Source organism: Gorilla gorilla, chromosome 14 (genome assembly GCF_029281585.2).
Source record: "Gorilla gorilla gorilla isolate KB3781 chromosome 14, NHGRI_mGorGor1-v2.1_pri, whole genome shotgun sequence".
Lineage (NCBI taxonomy): Eukaryota > Metazoa > Chordata > Mammalia > Primates > Hominidae > Gorilla > Gorilla gorilla.
Window position 1 is genome coordinate 57965014 of NC_073238.2, and position 17418 is coordinate 57982431.

General features: G+C 37.3%; 1 protein-coding gene and 1 long non-coding RNA gene across 3 annotated transcripts in view; one reads left to right on the forward strand and one right to left on the reverse strand.

Annotated features, from left to right (window-relative positions):
* ENOX1 (ecto-NOX disulfide-thiol exchanger 1) overlaps nt 1–17418 on the reverse strand; it is a 573843-nt gene that overhangs the window by 474347 nt on the left and 82078 nt on the right. The window lies entirely within an intron of this gene.
* The window catches only part of LOC129526310 (uncharacterized), a 60402-nt gene continuing 45167 nt past the window's right edge, over nt 2184–17418 (forward strand). The window contains exon 1 of the long non-coding RNA XR_008670965.2: nt 2184–8377. This is a non-coding gene — a long non-coding RNA (uncharacterized lncRNA). The remainder of the gene's footprint in view (nt 8378–17418) is intronic.

The window sequence follows — 17418 nt, forward strand, 5'->3', positions numbered from 1 at the left end:
GAATTATCCTATCTGCCAAGCAAATTCATGTGGAAAACAGCATACTCTCTCCATCACAGCCCCAAAGAAAGGTGGAAAAGGCAGCAATGAAAAACTACTCATGCAAAACCAAAGCACAAGAGAAGTGAACTTTACTCACTTCCTCCACTCCTCACAAAAAAGTATATATACATTTCCATTTTCATGTTGCCAGAAATAGGTAACGACGGAATTTGATTCCTCCTCTGTGCTCTCACACCACTTTGTACAAATTGCTAAATTACAATGCTTACCATATTGTCCTATAATTAGATTTTAGGTGTCTGCCTTCTCACTAGTGTAATAACTCCTTTTTTCCCTTACCATTTGTATTCCAAGCATCTGGTATCACATTTAACAAATATTTGCTAAACAAACAAATGAAAGGTTGAATAAATGGCATTTGCTCAAGGGCTCTAACTAGGACAAAAAGTAATGTTCTTTTTCCTCTATTCTTTGTGACTGAAAATGGCTGACACAGTCATATTGGACAGAGGAATGGATCATGTCAATCTGGAGTATTGGGTGTCTCAGATGTTCTGGCAATTACTGAATGAGTGTCGTATGTGTGGTTACACATGTATCTCATAGTTTCCTCTGCTTTTGTATTCTACAGAGTTTGTCTCTTCCCCACTTGTACCCACCAAGCCAGCCTATTTCATGATTGGCTCCCTTAATCACTTATTTTCTTTGAACTTAATTAGGTCAATTAAAATCCTTACTCTAAGAAGGCACTCTTCTTATTTTAAGTTGCAGGAGAGAGAGAGGAGGGCGGGAAACATGACTTGATATTACCCCACAGTGCATGCTATGTTCCAAGCATGATGGAGGCTGGATATTCAGCAAGACTCAGTACATCCATGGCCCTTCCTCTTGCAGAATTTACAGTCAGTGGGAGAAAGAGAGATAAATCATAAGGCCAATCAAATGTAGTAACTATAATGACAGATGAAGCACAGGGTGCTATGGGCCACACAGGAAGGAAACCAAAGCTAATCTGGAGATCAGGAAGAGCCTCTAGACAACATACCTTTTACATTTTGACCTGAAAGATAAGTGAGACTTATCCAGGTGAAAGGAGAATGTAGGAAGGGGGAGGAGGAGACCCAGAAACTAGAGAGAACACAATATAAACAAAATACTCAAAGCTACTGAGGAGGGCTAGTGTTTAAGTGAGAAGGCAAACTCAGGCTCCAGCTATTTTCCCATTGCCCTTATCCTAAGGGCAATGGGAAGTCTTTGGAGGATTTTAACCAAGGTAGTGACATTTGGATCTGAGTTTTGGGAGAGAGACCTGGGTTGTAGGTAAAGTCACATAGATTTGGGAGTGGTATCATTACGAGAGGTTAACTGCAACAAGTAGACCTTCAACATTTCCTTTTAGCAAGATTACTGTGGTGCCATATGGAGAATGGATTATAAAACTGTGAGATTAGATGTGTAGAAACCACTTAGGATGCTATTTCAGTAGTCCAGATGAAGATGGTAATGGTGACATTTGAAATGGAAAGAAGTGGATGGGTTCAAAAGAATACTAGACAGAATTAGCAGGCCTTGGCAATTGACTAGATGAGAGGTTGGCAAAATTTATCTGCAAAGGACCAGATAAGAAATGCTTAGCCTTTGCCAGCCATATGGTTCCTGTCACCACTACTCAACTCTGCTGTTTAGTGAGAAAGTGGACATAGACAATATATAAATAAATGAGCATGCCTGTGTCCCCATAAAAACCTATTTACAAAAAAACAGGCCATAGGCCAAATTCGACCCAAGGCTAGGGCATGCCAACTCCTGGATTAAATGAGGTGTGTGGCAATCAGAATAGTAAAAATGGCTCCCAAGGATGTGAACTCAGCATCTGGTTGTCCGGGGCTACTATTTGCAGAGAAAGGGGCACAGGAGAAGGAGCAGGGTCAGAGGGAAGGAGGCAGTGACCAGTTTTAGACAAGCTGAGTTTAATATACCTGAAATATATCACCCAAGATGTGTCTAATAAGCAGTTAGACAGTTGGATCTCAGTTTCAGGAAAAAAGATCTGGGCTCTAGGTAAGTTGTTTTAGTTAGGGTCATCTAAAATATACTAACAGGCCACAAAAATCAGTGGCTTCAGTAATAAGTATTTCTTTCTCATATGATGACAGAACTCAGGCCAGGGCTGGGGGGAGGACAGTTGTTCCAGGAGCCCATCTGATGGCAGCATCCATCCTACTCAGCCAAAAGGAGGAAAGTTCAGAGACAAGCATTTGTGGGAGGTTTCTATGGAGGGATCCAAACTGCCAGAGAGGTGAGAAATGCAGTTTAGCTGTGTTTGTTTCTAGGATAAGGGGTAGACTGAATTTTGGTGAACACCTACCAGGATCTACCACCAGAGTCAAAAATACATAGAGAGGTCAAGAAGGCATGAAAATGAATAAAAGTGATTCAGGCAACTATAAAGCATGAGACCAAGGTCAGAGCTCCAAAGAACACCAATGTTAGGAGATACACTGAAGAGATAAAAGGAAGATCCAGCATAGTAGAAGAATGACAAAACAAAAATAAAACGCGACTGTGTTAGATACTTAATCAATGTATGTAGAAATGTGAGTACAAATTTCATCATTAAGCACTGAGCACATCTCTGACAAGCTGACATTATTTGGTGCCTCTGATATTTAGATGAAAAATAAGTCAAATTGGATTTAAGAGAAAACGGCAAAATCAGCTTCTCGAAAAAGCCAGATTTTCATTACCATGCAGATGGACTGCTTTAGGGCTATGTGTCATAATATTCATTTTTTCCATTTACTTTTGTGTCCATAAATCAAGCTCTCTCTATAGGAGAAATGTGTATTCTGCATCAAACATTTTATGTGATCTTATACACATATGAACTTAATATAAATATGAATATACATCTGTAGTTGTATACACACACTCAACACTCAAAGGATTCATTATCAAATGCATTTCTTTTTCACTTCCATTTTTTGCAATTTTCCATGCTCTCTGCTTTGCCCAAGGCTTCTTCTCCACCACCCAAACCATCCCACTTTGCATGTCTGTTCTTGGCTCTCAGTGGAAAGACCAAGGAAAAGAAGCTAGACTTCACCCTGATAACATTTTAAGTCCTTCTCCATTATTATAGAATACAACAGAGTCTGTAGCCTGAATGAAAAATCCAGGCCAGAATATCCATGCCCCGTTCCTTGGCTCTTCCTCCAAGAGATCTCAGCTAGGAAAAGGGAGATCTGAAATCTTGCTGGCATGTTACCAACTAGCAGAGTGGTATCCATCAATCTAGCCTCTTCTCTCTCTCTTTAGAATGTAAGGTATTCAGGACAACCACGGGAGTTCTGAGATTTTTGTATTTAGAACACTCTTTTTGGCAAAAGAACATCCAGCCTTGCTTATAAATAAGTTAAAAAAAAAAAAAAAGACAAGCAGATTTAAAAAAGCTGCCCAGGAGGCACTCATAGAAAAAACAAAATTAGTAACCTCTTCTACTTGCCCAGCATAAATTATTAGCATACTCAGCTTGACCAAGTGACTATTTATAAGTCTGAACACCATGGTGTTCAATAAATATAATTGAGGATGGTGACAATGCTACCCATATTTCCTTACTTAACGACACCCAGTTGGCAGTTCAGTAGCACAAATCATATGCATTTTACTCTTCCTTTACTCGTCTTCACATTGTAACTCATATCAGGAATGAATTTAACCATTGGAAATAGCCTTCCAATTAGCAAAATTAATTTTTCGTTTGATTTGAAAGAGACCAGCCAGTGGATATAAGCAAGGAAAAACTCTGCAAGCAGCATTTCTGGCTTCTGTGAGGAGATTTTCTGTCAGCTCCAACAAGTCCTTCTTATTGCTACTTTTATAGGGTCATCATTATTCAACGTCTGCTAGCTTCAAATATCATCCGCAAAGCACATCTAGAAATTTAGCTGGTGATGCAGATAATGTATGAAACTGAGAAACCACTACTTGTTTCCCACTGGCTAAGTTAAATATATAGTTTAGAAGATTTTAGAACCTCTCAGCTAGTCTGAGGTGGGAGAAGGGCAAGAGTTCGCCAACACCATGTGTACATAGCCTGTGAAACTTCTTAGGCATTTGTTCAAAAGAATATGTGAATGCAAAATTCACAATTTGGACATTTTATCTAGCCTTCAATTGGCAACTAGGCTGGAACTCCATCAACTTTGTTTAGTCAGATCCTTCTCTCATCTCTGCCATTCTTCTAAAGTCACAAACTCAACCCTGACATCTCCTTCTCTTCACAAGACAATCTTGTCTCCTCTATGTCTAGAAAATCAAAACCATTTACCAATACTGTGAAACTCAGGACCACCTGTCACTCTCCCATCAGCATCATTCTTCTTAAGTAAGTACCAAAACAAGTCTTTCATCTGCCTCTGTTCTCTCCCTCCACCACCCCTATCTTAGTCCGGGTGCCTATCACTCCTTACTTAGACTAGTACAGAAACCTCTCGTCATCTTCTTGCCTACTGCCTAATTTCTCTGGAATCCATCCTACTCGTCTTCCATGAAAAGAAAAAAAAAAACTATCTAAAACACCAATCAGATAGTATCATGCCTTTGTATAAACCCTCACAACAATTACACCATCTGAGAATAAATCTACATTTATTCCATGGTTACAACCTCATTTCTCATGACTTCTGTCACACATTTCACACCATACACACACAGCTGCTAGTCCTCACCTAAGAGACTTTCACACTCAAGTCACTGCCTAGTATGTACCTCCTCATTAATCACCCCACCCTCCCTTGGTTCATTCCTACTATATGTTTAATGTTCATTCAGGGGTAATCTCCTGGAAGCCCATAGACTTTTTTTTTTTTTTTTTTTTTTTTTCCGAGACGGAGTCTCTTTCTGTCACCCAGGATGGATGGCAGTGGCGCGATCTTGGCTCACTGCAATCTCCGCCTCCCAGGTTCAAGCGATTCTCCTGCCACAGCCTCCTAACTAGCTGGGACTATAGGCGCGTGCCACCACGCCTGGCTAATTTTTTGTATTTTTAGTAGAGATGGGGTTTCACCGTGTTAGGCAGGATGGTCTCAATCTCCTGACCTTGTGATCCACCCACCTCAGCCTCCCAAAGTTCTGGGATTATAGGCATGAGCCACCGTGCCTGGCCACCTGGACTCATTCTTAATCCTCTCCAAACACTCTCTACCTCTGTGAGTGAACTCTAATACTTCTATATGTGAATCTACTTTTTTATCTCTGAATTAGTGGATGGTAATTGACATATGGAACAGAATGGAGGAAAGAGAACTTGACCTAAGGATCCAGGGGAACTTAGTGTATGATGACTGGGAAAGCCACGGATTCTGAAATAATGGTGTTGGGATAACAAGTTAACATACAGAAAAAATAATTTTGGATTCTTACCAAGTATCTTCCCCCAAAATTAATTCCAGAAAGATTAAATCTTTAAATGTTTTTTAAAATCACAGAATTAGAAGAAAATTTAATGGACAATTTCTATAATCCAAGGGGAGAAAGTTTTTCCAAGTATAATTGTCAAAGCCAGAAACTATAAGGATTGATACATTTGATTGCACAAATAAGTAGCTTTTCAATTGGGAAAAAAAATGCTATAAATCCAAGTAAGAAGACAACCAACAAATAGAGAAAACTGCATATTTAGCACATTGCCTGACATCTAATTTACTTTGGATAAACTGATTTATATGTAGAGGGCTAATCTCCCTAATATATAAAGAACTCTTTTGAACCAATACAAATAAGACAAACCTCTTATTAGAAAAAGCAAAAGAAATGACATGAACAGGCATACAAATTGCCTCTAAATTTATGTAAAATTTTCAAACTCCCAAAGAAGTTCAAATTTTACATGTTTTGTATAACAGAATAACAAAGATTTTAAAAAATACTCTGACTTATTGAAGATGTGGGAAAATGGGCACTGTTAAATACTGCTGAGAGTAAACTGATAAAAATTTGCAGGAAGTAGTTTAAGAGTACACACTAAAAATTATGACCCAGAATTTTCACCAGAATGTATCCTAAATAACAACCTAAACATCTATCAATGAGGTGTTCTTAAATTATAGTAGCTCTTTATATTACAGTATCATGTACCATCAAAATCAATAAAATGCATATTTACAAAAAAGATACACCTATGTTATAAATTTATTTTCAAAACTATATTTGAAAACAATTTATAACACAGTTGTGTTTTTAAATAGGTGTGTTTACATGTACAACAAGAAAAAAACTTAGAAGGATATTTCTCAAAATGTAAATCATCATCATCTCTAAGAGGTGGAACTATGAATTCCTTCTTTATACCTTCTTTCCTATACATAGATTTTTGAATTATCTGATTTTTTTTCAAAGAGCATGTATACTTTTATAATTAAAATTATTATGAACAATATAATTATTTCTACTGTTTAATAAGAATGGAGAAAGACAAAAACCAAAGTTTGTGTGAATGGATAGAGAAGAGTCACATGTCTAAAAAAGCTGCCATTTTAACTAAATTATACCAACCACAACCAAGGAACACTCATAAAGTCCAGCTTGTACAAAGTTTGCCAAATCCAATTAACAAAATACCATAGACTGCCTGGACAGTTAACACTATAGTTTTCCTTTCCTGAATCTTTCTCATACACAAAACAGTCAGCTACTATTCTAATTCCAGTGGCCGTGAAACAAGAATGAACTGTTTCGTATCCATTCAACTCTGATCATTCTTATAATAGAAAAGGTGAAGCTAATTTCCTTTCTCTGTCTCTGAAAGTTTGCCCATCTTTTGTCACAAAAAATGTTGGATGACCTTTCAGCTCTAAAGATAAACGCATGCATAGGTTACCAGGACATGTTGCAAGTTTATATGCATGTTCTCATATGAGCGATAATCATGTCTATGATTAGCCAATAATTCTCACAAAACAGAAGGGTATCAGTAACATGGGCAGAAAAATCCAACAAACAAAAATGTCAACTAAGCTTTAAATTCATTTTATTACCCAATATTATAAATTTTGTTACCCAATATTAGTTCAAGTCCATCATTTTAAAATAGGGTTTATCAACCATAGGGAGTATGGGGAAGCTAGGACTTAGTGACTGGTCTTCCTGAGAACAAAAGAAGTAAAAGTTATTTATAGTGACCTTTTAATGTTTACCTTAGAGCTGCTAATCAGATGTAAATTGTCACCCCATGGATATGCATAATCAACTTTATTCCCTTTGCTAATTGAGAAATAGAGCTGTTAATGTCAAGAAACATTTGAAAAATGCACCAAGCCTGCTCAATGGAGCAAGTTCATTTTAAAAGTCAGAGTTTCCATATGGTAAAATCATGGAAATTAAACTTAGGGGAAAAAAAAAAAAACAGAGAGAGAGACTAATGTTATTCAGCTAGTCTGTGCTAGAACAAAATCAGTCTTAACAACCCCAAGCCTGGAAATTTTGACCACTTCTTATGTTCAAAAATAACTCCCTCAGCTCTTATGAAAAATAATTCCATCACATCCCTCCAAAGTTCCTCTCCTGCTGAGTTTATGCTTTCCCACCTGCATTGGGTCTGGCTTAGCAGTCACTTTGCCAGGACACTCACACAATGCAGTTCACACAAGTCAGTCCTTCTCTTTCTTTTACTCTCTGGTAGGTTGTCTTTTGAGTTTCCTTTAAAACTGATCACTGAGAAGTAAATGAGTCATATGCCAATTGTGTAAAAAGGGGATGATAATATACTCCCTTGAGTGATACTTGAAGATTGCTGTCACTTTTATAATGCCACATATGGTAGAAGTAGGCAAAATTTTAATTTATGGTTAATCTTAGAAGAGATGTGCTTAAAGCAGTCACTGGCTGCAAGGGACCACTTTGCCCTCTCCTATTCCAAGACAAGACTCACTTCTACCCTTCCTCAGTGACTTCCTTGTTTTATAAAACCCAAGTTTTCTCCCGTTTCTTTGAGACAATCCTCATTAGTGAACATTCTCCCGCTTGAAACAGCTTAATTAAAATCTTCTCCTTAATTGTCTGCTGCATTTTGTCTAAGAAATTAAAGCCAGCCCTAAGCATGTGCCCCAAACATTCTCTTCTCAAAGGCAAGGCCAGCAACCATTCTGTTTCTAGCGACGATAGAAAACACAAGTCACAGTGAGAAGAGCACAAGCACTAACCGCACAGATCGATGGCACACTTCAAGATCCTGCAAGGCAGACTTAGTCCTGAGTGAGTGGGGCTTAGTCCTGAGCACATCTAGACTTCAATCTCCTGCAGTCACCAGGCCCCGCAGAGTGATATGTTCACAAAGACACACCTGATGTGAACTGCATGCTCTTCTGAGAAGGTAACCCATGATTAGCAGAATAAGCTCATATTTTTTTAAAAAAATGGTTCTTTACTCCATTCCCACCACACACTGCAGGAGTCTAAGTAGGGGTTACCTAACCTTTCTGAGCCTTGATCTCCTCATCCATCAAAGTGCTTTAACTGACCTAATCACAGCCAGAGGGCTCACCTTGGTTCAACAAAACATATTCAGACCCATTCTCCTTTTACTTTTAAAAAAATCTAACTTTTTTTTTTTTTTTTTTTTTTGAGACAGAGTCTTGTTCTGTCACCCAGGCTGAAGTGCAGTGGCATGATCTCGGCTTATTGCAACCTCCATCTCCCGAGTTCAAGCAATTCTCCAGCCTCAGCCTCCTGAGTAGCTGGGACTACAGGCATGCACCACCGTGCCCAGCTAATTTGTGTATTTTTAGTAGAGACGGGGTTTCGCCATGTTGGCCAGGCTAGTCTCGAACTCCCGACCTCAGATGATCGGCCCGCCTCAGCCTTCCAAAGTGCTGGGATTACAGGCGTGGGCCACTGCACCCGGCCTCATTTTTTTCTTCACTTTTTACAAAATAACAGTTTTACTGAAATATGATCCTCATACCCTAAATATTACCCCTTTTTAAGTGTACAGTTCAGTGATTTTTAATATATTCACAGAGTTGGGCAATTATCACCATTATTTAATTCCAGAACATATTAATCATCCTCAAAAGAAACCCCATATCCATCAGTAGTCACTCCCCATCCCCCCACTACAACCCATAATAACTACTACTCTACTTTCTGTTTCTATGAATTTGGCTATTTTAGACATTTCATATGAATGAAATTATATAATATGTAGCCTTTTGTGACTAGCTTCTTTCACTCAGCATAATGTCTTCAAAGTTCATCTATGTTGCAACATGTGTTGGTATTTCATTCCTTTTGATGCCAGAATAATATTTCATGGTATAGATATATTAATACCAGATTTTGTTTATCTATTCATCAGTTGATGGACATGTGGGTTCTTCCCACTGTTTAGCTATTATGACTGATGTTGTTATGAACATTCATGTACAGGTACTTGTATGGAAATATGTTTTCAGTTCTCTTGGATACATAGCTAAGAGATATACTGGGCCATGTGGTAACTCTATGTTTAACCTTTTCAGGAACTGCCAAATTGTTTTCCAAAGTGGTTGTGCCATTTTCTTTGCTATTTGATATATTTTGGTTCCTTCTGTGTCTGCTTTCTGGTTTTTGGGGGCTCAGCTGGGAAAGTAATTGGGATACTTCAAAAGATATTTTATACATAGTGGACAACTTTTAGCCATTATAGGTAGACACAAATACACAGTGGCTGAGCTTGGGAGCCACAGAATGTGGTGCTATAGGGCACACAGAAAGGATATTCATGCTAGTTAGCAATGATACCTGGAGTTCAGAGACCAATTTAGGAAGATCTGGGTGGGTTTTGATATGATATAGCAATAAATGACACATAGATGCACGCACTTAGACCTTTATCTCATGTGCTTAAACTATAACCAGGACAATTCAAGACGTACGTAAATAATGACAGGACACATTTTTGAGATTGCTTTGCTTTTTTTTTTTTTAAGAATATATAAGAATATTTCCAGCTGGCCATATCAGAGAAGATGGTTTTGGAACAGAAACCATCTTCACTGGCTCTTGAAGGATAAAAATGTTTTAAACAAGCAGAAATGAGGAGTTGCATCTCAGGCAGAGGCAACTGTATAAAGAAAGGCACAGAGAGAAACATACAAATGAGGAGTTGGAAAAAGATACAAAAGAAATGAAACAATTAACATTGAATATGAACGGTGATTTAGAAGGTGGAATACAAGATGACTCTATGTTTTTGGCATGGAAGATGGGATAGACCATTGTGCCATTAACAGAAAGGATGGTCAAATCTGAAGGAAGAACTAGTAGGAGCGGGAAGGAAATGAGTTCAATTTTAGACATAGATTGGGTTTAAGCTATCAGGGGAACATATGTAGGTAGGGTCCATTAAGCAAATAAAAATATAGAATCGGAGCTTAAGAAATATATTTCCTAATAGAGGTCATTGCTGAAGCCTTCAGTAGGAACACAGGGAGAAGAAAAGTGGCCTGTTATAACTTACCCTCAAAGAGGAAACTCAGTCCACTGAAGAACAAAGAAGACCAGGACAAGGCCATGCAAGGGCTTGAGAAACTGACCAAATTTTAGGGCTCAACCTTGAGGAAGGGAGCTGGCTGTTCAACTACAATGTTCTGAAGGACAGTGCAAACACAGGCTTAATCAGGCCGGAGCTGATAACTAGGAAGTTTAATCTAGAAAGTCAGGCACAGCAGCAGGAATTTCCAGTCACAGGCTAGCCATATCAGGACAGATCACCTGCCACTGGATCAGGAGATGAAGGACAGAACTCAGCCTCTCCAGAACTAGCAGGACCTGGGCAAAATAGACAAGTTAAATCCAAAGGGACGGGATTCCAGAAAGACTCTAGTTCACACAAATTGGACAGATCTGATAGGCTTTGCTGGAGGAATACAGGATGGTCTGAATACGAGTAACCAGAAGTAACTCTACCTCCCCTCTGTCAACACCTGGCTTACAGGAGCAAGACTGGTTTGGGTCCCCATATGCTACTTACTGTAGATGAAGCTTCTATTGTTCCTTCTGCCCTGTTCAGGAAAGGCTCACAAACTGACTGAAGCTAGGCTTCCAGATGCTCCATCACACCAGAATCAGCATTGAGGAAGGAAAGGATAGGGCCTTGCAGTACATTCACATTTGGCAGGGCAAAGAAGGAAGAGAGAAAAAGAAGATACGGTGGTGGATACATTCAAACACTCTGTATATCAGCAGAGAGTAATGATGAAGCAGGAGAGAAGGAGATCAGAGAAAATGAAGGAGTGGACTCAAAAAAAATGGGTGAGTCACCAGGGAATCCCTTTGTGTCACTGGTTTTCACCTAAAATTTTACTTTACCATATCCAACAGTGATGCTCTATTACAAATAATGCTTTGCTTGTCATCCTGCCTTCAAAAGCCCCTTTAGTTTTCAGCAACCAATATGTAAGAATCACAACTCCTACATAAGTACCTTTTGGTAAACACATTCAATCTTGACCTGGAAGCTACAGTAACAACAAAGAAAAGATCAATTATATAAAGTTGGAAATACAGACCTCCAAAGACCCTAATTGTCAGAGTAGCCAGCAAATATCAGAAACTTTACAGAATGCCAAATCACAGCATAAATAATAAAATGTAAAACTCAGTGGTTATAAAAATAGACTGTGAGCTAAAACTTAAACAATTAAACCATATTATAGAAAGGCATCTTTTGAAAATTTAAAATACTACAATTTTAACACATATAAAAATTCACAAAAATGAAGTTTTTTTACCTCATATTTTATTGAGGCAAGAAGTAAAACAAACAATGATCTTAATACCATGATCAAAAATAGAAACTTTCAATCAACACTGCACTTTTCACAAAATTATAAGAGGCTGAAAACTGCAAATAGCACATGTCAAGTCTCTGCACACTTCACTAGAGATATATTTATTCAAAACTAAATGTCTCCCAACGATCTTACTCTAGAAAGAACATGAGTCATATATGCTGAGAAACTCTTCTTACAGTTTTAACCTTTTGCGGAAAAAAAAGGCATAGCTTCCAGCCCATACACTAGTAAAGAGCCTGTGAAAAACAATTTCACAGTTTAAAAAGCAAGACTCTCTTTGGCACTGATATCCAGCATTTCAGACAGAGAAGCAAAGAGCTCATCCCAGCTGATGACTGCCTCATAACTTGGGAAGCAATTGCATAATGACTAATTCTGGAGCTTGTGCAGATACTGGGACAAACACTGCAAACCTTGTAAAGGACAAAAAATCCCAGTGGGTGATAAATCAGCATGGTTGCTCAGGCCCTCCAAGTAGTATCATGGAAAAGTGCAGTGGCCCCTCATATCGCACTGAGGCATCAGCTAAGAAATGACTTGAGGGAAGAATGCCTCCTATGGAATCATCAACAAGTCAAACAGATCACTTCGTTTTTATACACTTCTGGTTCAGGAGTCTGATTTGGTGCTCTACAGAGGAACACACAACCCATGCTAGCAAAAAGAAGTAGAAAGAATTCTTTTCTCCTTCTAAAATGGTACCCCAGCACAATCGGGATTGCTAGAGGGCAGATATGCAACAGAGCGTTCTTAAAGTTACTCCTTTTCTGAATACTAAAGAACTTTTCTCAGGCTTTTTGAATGAGCTGAAAACCAGTTTCGAAAGATAAGATATTAAACCATTTCTATAGGGAATAAGAACACTGGAGATTATTTACTTTGCTGTAATTACTTTGGCACATAGGGAGATTAGCTTTCAAATGCTACTAGGTTTGCATACAGAGATTTCAATAATGAAGAAAAATTAGTTCATGTTTTGAATATTTAGGGCTTGAAGTATATATTACTGCTAAAGAGTGAAAACTGGTTAATACTTGTGCAGAGAAGAATAGTTACCAAAACCATTAATTGTTTTAAAGTCTGCACTTCCTTCCCCATGAACAATCACTTATTTGGCTTATTTTCTCTCTTTTTTAAAACAATACATAATAGTTGTACATATTTTTGGGGAATATGTGATATTTTGAAACATATGTACAATGTGTATGCATGTATAACACACATCAGGATAACTGAGATATCCATCACCTCAAACATTTATCTTTGCTTTATGTTGGCAACATTCCAATTCTTCTATTTTGAACTATATATTAATTGTTCATTATAGTCACCCTACTGTACTACAAAACCCTTGATATTATTCCTTCTATCCAAATGTATTTTTGTACCTCTTAACAATTGTTTGTTTTTAAAAAGCATCTTGACTTTTATTAGAGCCACTACTAAATGAAAACTCACTTGTACATTCATAAACGAGTTTGAGTTTCATAAGTCTTGGGTTTTTAAACCAAGAAGCAAGACAGCCAATAATTCCATCTAGTAAGGGGGAAAATAAAACTTCTTTTGAGTTAAATGAACAAACTTCAAGAAGAGATAAATGGAATTTTAGAAATTCATTATTTAGTGGGATATTTTCTTCGGTTTTCGAGATTGTTTACATCATGACTTTAAGCTGGGACCAAATTTATTTCTGAAAAGAGTCTGGTAGCATGTCTCGCTTTATACATTACAGTTCATCTCCCTGCTTGCTATCTGTTAGGTGAGAAGTGGTTGAGATTAAGTGACAATGTTTGCACAGTTATTTTTGACTTTTTATTCTAAAACAATTATCAATTTACAGGAAGTTGCAAATGTTCCGTGTTCTTTTAGCCAGCTTCCCCAGATGGTAACATCTCAACATAATTATCAAATCCAGGAAACTTGGTTTGGATCATAATCCTGAAAGATACAATCCCAAATGTTGAAATCCCAAAGGATCAAAATCCCTAAATATCAAACGTCCTTTAAATCAAAATCTTAAAGTCCAAAATTCTGAAAATTATAGTCACATGATAGTTGCATCATGTTAGATGAAACTATTACCTTCTTACTGTCTTTATTTGGAAATTGAATATGATTTAAGGAGAGCTGTGTCTTGAAAGAAAAACCTCAGCTATTCATCATGATACAAGACTTTAAGATATAATGATTGTGAAAGTCACCCAACTCTTATAAACTATCTCCAGACAACTGTCCACAATCTATTCTTGCAATACACTTTTTCACACATGGAATTTTAAAAGATTTTTTCTTATTATTTTAGTTTTTCACTATTTAAAATTATCAGCATTATTTTCTACAATTCACTTGCTATGTATTTCATCTTCACATCATTTCAATACTGGAGGTACAAAACTGTAGAGACCTTTAGAGAGTTCCAATTAGTTTTACGCATTTTTTTGCAAGAGACTCCACGAAAGTGCATTATCACAACGTTAATTTTTGTTTGTAAGCATTTGTGCATGTACGTAAAAACACTGAAATTTCTTCAATAAAGAGATGTACTTTTTGTACACGTGCATTTGTAAAAAATAACATTTCTCAAGATCTCAGCAATTTGTGTGACTGTATGTGTTGTGGTGACCCATCTTGGTTTTTTAACTAATCTCCTCAAAAGACTTATGTTGTTCATCACAGTATTTCAGATGACCACAGGTATAAAGCTGGGTGCACACGGTTACAAACCACAATGATATGCACTCATTATTTCCCTTTTAACCTATTTCTTTATGAATACGGTTTATCTGCTTATAACTGTTATACCCATGCAATTATTGTGTGTATACCTTAGTGCTTACACAAAATATCTATGTTAGTATTGTGTATTTTATTGTGTAAGGTAACCTATGAAGTGTTCTGTCATGTTTTTATATGTTTCATAAATAAATCCCCTTTTAAAATGCAAATACATATCTTTTAAAGAATTTTTAAATTTTTTTTCCAGAACTATATTTTTGGGATTTTCATCTTTCAGGATTGTGATTTTGGGGATTTTAGACTGAAGGAATTTTATCTTTTGGGATTATGGCATTTGGAATTGTGTCTTTTGGAATTATAATAATCTTCCCAAGAAACTACAATAGTATGATACCCTTATACAGACTACAGACCTTATTCAGATTTTGCCAGCTTTTGTATGCACTCATTTGTACATGTGTATGTATGTATGTATATATATAGTTTTATATAGGTTTAGTCCCTGTATAGATTCTGATAACCATCACTATAATCAGGAAACAGCATTCTTCTAACCCCACCAGGGAACACCCTTATGCTACTCCCTCCATCCTATCCCTATCGCCTGGCCACCACTAATGTGTTCTCCATCTCTATAATTCTGTCCTTTCAAGAATGTTATATAAATGGAATTATACACTATGAAATTTTTTGAAACTAGCTTTTTTCACTCAGAATAATGCCCTTTAGACCCAGCCAAGTTGCTGCACGTATCAATAGTTCATTTGTACCCTTTTTAGTGCTCTGAAATATTACTCTCATTTTGATCACCATACAAATTGACTGAATGCAGAAATATCTTGTTGAGGTTTAAATAGATAGATAAATAGCACTTCTCACAATTTCCAAAACAAATTAAAAGGCAAATGAAGCAGGCAGATAGGGGATAAAAAGATATCAATGCTTTACTGTTCAGTCTGATTGAAGAATATAGCTTTATATCTGATGCCAGAGGGGTTGGCTAATACTCTACTGCAGGATTAAACTTATCCACTGGCATAGATGGAAAACTACTGGCAGGCAGATCTGGAAGAACAGGGCATGCTGAATTCCTACTCTGTAACTCACCTTTCAGGTAATGCTATGGTCAAAATGTGTCCCCCCAAAACTCGTATGTAGAAACTTGGTATTAATAGATGGGGCCTCTAGGAAGTGATTAAGTGATGAGGACAGAGCTCTCACAAATGGGATTAGAGTTCTTATAAAAGAAGTCTGGGCCGGGCGCAGTGGTTCATGCCTGTGATCCCAACATTTTGGGAGGCTGAGGTGGGTGGATCACTTGAGGTCAGAAGTTCGAGGCCAGCCTGGCCAACATGGTGAAACCCCGTCTCTACTAAAAATACAAAAAAAATAGCTGAGCGTGGTGGCGGGTGCCTATAATCCCAGCTACTCGGGAGGCTGAGGCAGGAGAATGGCTTGAACCCGGGAGGCAGAGGCTGCAGTGAGCTGAGTTTGCACCACTGCACTCCAGCCTGGGCAACAAGAGTGAGACTCTGTCTCAAAAAAAAAAAAAAATGTTTGAGGAAGCCCTTTTGCCCCTTCTGTCATGAGAGGACACACAGAAGGCACCATCTATGAAAAACAGGCTTTTACCAGACAGCAGATCTGCTGGCATCTTGATCTTGGACTTCCTAGGCTCCAAAACAGAAAGCAATAAACTTCTACTGTTTACAAACTACCTATTCTATGGTATTTTGTTATAGCACCAGGCACAGACTAAGATAGGTAACTTTAAATCCAGGAGAGGAATGACTTGGGAGGCATAGAAAAATGGGTAGTGTTCTTTCCATATTTTTCCTTCCTCAGGTGCAGTGTGTACATTCTGTCCTCTGTAGAAACACAAGGAGTATGGAATAGACATTGTAGCCAACAATCTAGATTTTCTCCCGCTTATCCCTTTCACTGTCTTTTAGTTTTTCCCTTCCACTTATGGGTAACCAGAAATGTTGCTATTCCCCTGAGTGAAGACTGCTTTTCGGGGCCATAAATCCAGGCAGCTTTAGATAGTATTCTTAGATACCTCTCTGAAGCGTCTCTGGGAATGTTATACGCTTATCTTCCTTTCTACTTCAGAAGTCCTATTCATAGTCCTATTCCTTAGTTCTATAGAATATCTTAATAACATTTCTTGAGAGTAGATTTTATTCAGTAGATGACAAATTTAAAGCAAAATATATAATAAACAGGCAATATGCTAGGAGTTAAGAGAATTTACCTTAATTTCCAAATGAAGACTTTACCTGTTTTGTTTCCCCTAATGTTTGCCCAAAAAGGAATAACTGACTACTAAAAATACCCTATGCTTACCAGTTCTATAGTAACCTTCCTTTAGAAGCTGTTTCTTTATTAGCTTTTCCTATTTTAAAAAATGACATATATGTACATTATATATATTTTTTTAAAAAAACAGCTTTTTGCAATTTATAGCAAAATGGTAAACTAGAACAGGTTATTGTGTCCCTTCCTCATGCTCAAACCTGAAAAAAAAGACCTTAGTAGCAAAGAACTAAAAATAACAGGGATGGTGAAAGACACCAAGAATAGGTATGCCATTGTATTCTTCTTGACAGAATTATGGATAACAAATTAAGACACTGATAGAGAAAAATAAAAAAGAAGAGTGCACTTTAATAAGTTAGGGAGAATCACATAATGTTGAACTAATGTCTTTTAAACAAAAGAAAATGTGATGTGTACAAAGGAAATCAGAAAAGAAGAAGAAAAAGTAAAACAAAAAGAAAACATAATAAACAGAAAATATATATGACTAAGATAACAGGAATAAGTCCTGATGTAACAGTAT